Genomic DNA, 6030 nt, shown 5'->3' on the forward strand with positions numbered 1-6030 from the left:
ATTTAACAGGGGTTCATTCATAAATGAATTCCAGCCATCAGTCTGGGTGGGTGATTGTATCTCATGTGGCATTGATCAACATTTTTGGAATGATTCAATTAAAATACTAAAAATCTTATGAATAGCCAATAAATATCCAGTTAGACAAGGGTATAAAAGTAATTATTAGAAGGTAAAGCTACATGGGCCTATGTCTAAGGTATGGGATAGTGAAAAGCTCTGACTGAAAAAGAGGGGGATAGCCTCCACATACAGTAGACTAAAACATTTCAGGAAATTTAAGGAGATTCTCGAGAGGTATTAAACCAATTCTGAGATTAGTTTTATTACTGTAATGTAAAGCTGCAAATTTTCTCACGTCTCAAACGCTACCTCCGGAGGTAGCACACGACCCTCGCCCGAGAGTTGCCCCCCTCCAAGCAGGACAATTTAAACAGAATTGTCTCTTTGAGCCCAACACTCCGACAGTAAAAATGTTAATAGCAGAGCAAGGTTTTTGCTCCATCACTCTTCAGTCTGAATAAGTGTTAAACTCCTAGGGCCGAAAGTAAGTACTTGGCCAGTGGGCAATTCTACAGTAACAGAATTTGTTTACTTTAAAAGTGTGCCAAACAAAAACCCTGTAAAGTTAAACAAACCATCCAACTCTATGCACAAGGACTACTTTTAACAATTTCCACTGAAAATGTAACAAAAACACGTTTACTCGAAGAACAATGCAGATGTAAAGTTTGGTAACAGGATGACGGTAAGTGACCACATTTTCAAAAAAGTCTTATTTCAAAGATTTCTGCAGTAAGAATGGGATGTCAGCTATGATGACACCTTTAGGTTGAAATAATATCTATTTTGGTTATTGAACTACAGTAAGTGAAGTGGATTAACACCCGGTAAGATGCAGACCTTTTTATCTACCAAGAGAGTTCTCATCTGTAATTATCACAGCTGTCTACATTCCTCCAAAGGCCAACACTACTCTGGCACTCAGCAAACTGTATGGGCCCATAAACAAATAAGAAACCGCTTACCCAGAGGTGGCGGTTTCTGGTGGGCGGAGACTTTAACACAGGGAGACTTAAAACCGTCCTACCTCACATCTACCGACACGGCTCCTGCACCACTAGGGGCGCTAAAACTCTAGACCATTTTTATTCTACCCACAGAAACACATACAAAGTCCTATCTTTGGCAAATCTTACCATTACTCCATTCTCCTGCTTCCTGTTTACAAACAAACACTCAAACAGGAAGTACCAATAAGGAAGTGGTCGGACCAAGTAGACGCGAAGCTACAAGACTGTTTTGCTAGTACAGGCTGGGATATGTTCCGGGATTCGATAACATTGAGGAGTTTACAGTCCCAGGCTTCATAAGTGCATAAACGATGTCGACCCCACAGTGACGATAATGTATCCCAACCAAAAACCATGCATGACAGGCAACATCCGCACGGGGCTAAAGGTTAGAGCTACCGCTTACAATGAATGGAACACAGACATACAAGAAATCCCGCTAAGACCTCCGACGAAACATCAAACATGAAAAATGACAATATAGGAGGAAGGTGGAATCCTATTACACCGGCTACGATGCTTGTCGTATGTGGCAGGGCTTGCAGATGATAACGGATAGCAATTCCAACTATACAGGAGCTTATCGTCTAAACCATTTTGTACATAATTCACATCAATGGGGTTGTAGTGGAGCAGGTTGAAAGTTTCAAGTTCCTTGGTGTCCATATCACCAACAAACTATCATAGTGCAAACACACAAAGACAGTCGTGAAGAGGGCACAACAACAACTTTTCTCCCTCAGGAGACTGAAAAGATTTAGCATGGGTCCCCAGATCCTCAAAGAGTTCTACAGCTGCACCATCGAGAGCATCCTGACTGGTTGCATCACCGCCTGGTATGGCAACTGCTCGGCATCCGATCGTAAGGCGCTATAGAGGGGGCAAAGCTTTCTGCCATCCACGACCTATATACTAGGTGGTGTCAGAGGAAGGCCCAAAAAATGGGCATAGACTCCAGCCACCCAAGCCATAGACTGTTCTCTCTGCTACTGCATGGCAAGCGGTACCGGAGCACCAAGTCTAGGTCCAAAAAGCTCCTTAACAGCTTCTATCCCCAAGCCATAAAACAATTAATCAAATGGCCACCCGGACTACATACATTGACCCCCCCCCCCCCCCCTGATTTAACACTGCTGCTACTCACTGTTTATTATTTATGCATAGTCACCTTACCCCTACCTAAATGTACAAATTACTTTGATTAACCTGTACCCCTGCACATTGACTCGGTACCGGTACCCCCTGTATATAGCCTCTGTATTGTAATTTTATTGTGTTACTTTAAATGACATTTTATACTTTAGTTTATTTAGTAAATATTTCCTTAACTCTATTTCTTGAACTGCATTTCACGGTAAGGTTGTATTCATATTTCTACCTGTTGTATTCGGCGCATGTGACAAATAACATTTGATTTGATTTGACATAGGGTTGCATGGGAGACACCTTTTAAATATATATTTGAATTTAGATCTCTCTTTACACTACACAAGTGTCACTGCTGGACCTAGTTTGAGTTGTCAAAGCACTGTAATGTGAAGAGGCCCTTAGTTTGAAGACAAGATGAGTGACTGATATTCTGTAATAGTAGGTGAATCAAGGTTTGAGTGGGTGGGTCTGTGTCTGTGAAAGAGGTGTTCAATCTGGGGTATAAAATAGAAGTATAACAGCGCTGTTACTCTTCTGCACTTTCAACTATTCAATTCAAATATATTAGAAAAAGAAAGTGTATCATGTTGTAAGGTGGGGCCCATTGAATATGCATCAACAAATTCCATGACAGGTTTAGTTGTTTTTTATATATTTTCATTGGTATTGGTAACCAAGGGGAAATCTGTAATTGGTGTCAAACCAACACTCAAATGTTAGATGTTTCTGTCAACTTACTATTCCAAGATGATTCATCTGACTGTGTTGGTAGATGGTAGCTCTTTAGAATATGTCAATAGAACTGCACAAACATTGCTCTTTTGTTTAAGCAAACATTTGCACTCGTTCTCTTACTATGTTGATGTTACACAAGTTCCGTGAGCGTTTAAATAAGGCATATCACCATTTCAGTGACAGATCCTTCAACATCTCATAAATGTTTATTTCAGTCAGGTCCTCACACATCCATAGTCCTGATGAATTGGTAATTGTGATTCACATGGGGCCAAGCTTTAGTCTCTTGTATTGTACCTTTGTCCCCTGGCTTTGGGCATGCATGATAATCAAGAACACTGACTGTAACTTACCCCTAACCCTGATTGGTTAGTTAGTTAGTTCCTCACCAGACTGTTGGAAAGCTGTGCCGAGACTTCTCATCATCTCTCCCTTTCAAAATGTTTACACCCAAAGTTGACCCTCTTTCCAAATAAAATAATTTCCTGATACTTAGACAGGTTAACTCTTGACAACTATGTAATTAGATTTGACTGACATGATGCTGGTAGATGGAAGATTATTAGAAGTTGCAGGAAGACTTACAGATGGGGAAAGCGGTGAATTTGCATGTATACTTCCCTGTGGAAGGCTGCATTGCCTAGTGCCATTTGATCCTGGTGAGATAGCTCTTTAACATGAAATGGGGGGATTTAAAACAGTTCACTGCAAACTGCTGTCATGAGCAAACACAGTTTGGCCAGCAGCCATATCAGACAATGGAAAAGGCATGCAATTAATCATCTTGGATGCAACAAAGACAGTTTCAGTTAATGTTTCAAGGAAGTGGGTTTCACATTTAGAAAATTCCCTGATCTATATCTTGTGAGTTGTTTCTGGCAGCAAATTGCTTCTGTTTTTCCCCGCCCTCCTCACTGGCTCTCTTAAGCTCTGCAATACATTTCTGGACTTTACATTTATTTCAGTCTAAAATTGAATCCATCTACCAGCAGCTTCAGCTATCCTTCACCCCTAAATACACTTTAGGTACTTTTTATGTATATTTCTCTTAAATTAGAATTATATTCGTATAAATGTAAGTTTCATGTAGTTGACCCATCAACGTCATTATATTATTAGTATACTAGCATGATCAATTCAATGGTATTTTAATTAGAATTCCTGGATATTCCTTATGAATACGGTGTACAGTTATACTTTTACAAATATACTTCTACTCAGTAATACCACATTGGCTATTGTAATTAGCCATGTAAAGGTTACAATGATTGATGAAGACATCCTCTCAGCCAATGTTACAACAGTCTATTTACAAAACAGTTGTGGCTGAAGTGGCAATTTTACATTTAAAAAATTTACAACTGTGCACCAGTCGCATTTAGCACTTTAGTTGTTCACATTAATGTGATAAATTAACATAAAACATGGTTTAGTTAAAAGTACACGATTATTCAGTTGGCAAATGAACATCAAAACAATTGAAAAAGCTAAATGAGGAACAGCATATTATAAATCTTTTTTTTTTAAGTATACTTAAATATATTTAGTGGATATAATTAAAATATACTATTTTTTTAAGTGCAGTGCCTTTGGAAAGTTTTCAGACCACTTGACTTTCTCCACATTTTGTTACGTTACAGCCTTATTCTAAAATTGATTAAATAAAACGTTTTTCTCAGCAATCTACACACAATACCTCATAATGATGAAACAAAACAGTTTTTTTTTGCAAATGTATTAAAAATTAAAAACAGAAATACCGAATTCAGACCCTTTGCTATGAAACTCGAAATTGGGCTAAGGTGCATCCTTTTTCCATTGATCATCCTTGAGATGTTTCTTCAACTTGATTGGAGTCCACCTGTGGTAAATTCAATTGATTGGACATGATTTGGATGTATGAGGTCCCACAGTTGACAGTACGTGTCAGAGCAAAAACCAAGCCATGAGGTCGAAGGAATTGTCCATAGAGCTCAGAGACAGGATTGTGTCGAGGCACAGATCTGGGGAAGGTTACCAAAAAAAATATGCAGTATTGAAGGTCCCCAAGAACACAGTGGCCTCCATCATTCTAAAATGGAAGAAGTTTGGAACCACCAAGACTCTTCCTACAGCTGGCCGCCCAGCCAAACTGAGAAATCCTAGGGCCTCCCGGGTGGCGCAGTGGTCTAGGGCACTGCATCGCATCGCAGCACTAGCTGTGCCACCAGAGACTCTGGGTTCGCGCCCAGGCTCTGTCGCGACCGGGAGGTCTGTGGGGCGACGCACAATTGGCCTAGCGTCATCCGGGTTTGGCCGGTAGGGATAGCCTTGTCTCATCGCGCACCAGCGACTCCTGTGGCGGGCCGGGCGCATTGCACGTTAACCAAGGTGCACGGTGTTTCCTCCGACACATTGCTGGCTTCCGTGTTGGATGTACGCTGTGTTAAGAAGCAGTGCGGTTTGGTTGGGTTGTGTTTTGGCCCTCGACCTTCCCGAGCCCGTACGGGAGTTGTAGCGATGAGACAAGACAGTAACTACTAACAATTGAATACCATGAAAAAGGGGGTAAAAAATATATATATATGAAGATTGTTTAAAAAATGAATTTAAAAAATAATAATAATAAAAAATAATAAAAATATTCCTTTTTATTGTATGAGTTTTATTTGCTCATATAAAGTATTTTATGACCAAGTATACTTCTTTAAAGAATGGCTTGGTAGCACCAATTGCTATTACCGAGAAGAAATATAATAAGGAGAATAAATGTAATAACTTCGGAGCCATGTCATTCTGAAGAAGTTTATTATACCTGTAAGATTTATGGGAAGATTGTCCCATTTAATTAAATCTGCTTTCATATGGTTGAGTAATGGGATAAAGTTATATTTATATATTTAATGAAGCTGCCTGTTGAGGACTTGTGAGACATCTCTTTCTCAAACTAGACACTCTAATGTACTTGTCCTCTTGCTCAGTTGTGCACCGGGGCCTCCTACTCCTCTTTCTATTCTGGTTAGAGACAGTTTGGGCTGTTCTGTGGAGGGAGTAGTACACAGCGTTGTACCAGATCTTCAGTTTCTTGGCAATT

The sequence above is a fragment of the Oncorhynchus nerka genome, linkage group LG20, assembly GCF_034236695.1.
Source record: "Oncorhynchus nerka isolate Pitt River linkage group LG20, Oner_Uvic_2.0, whole genome shotgun sequence".
Classification (NCBI taxonomy): Eukaryota; Metazoa; Chordata; class Actinopteri; order Salmoniformes; family Salmonidae; genus Oncorhynchus; species Oncorhynchus nerka.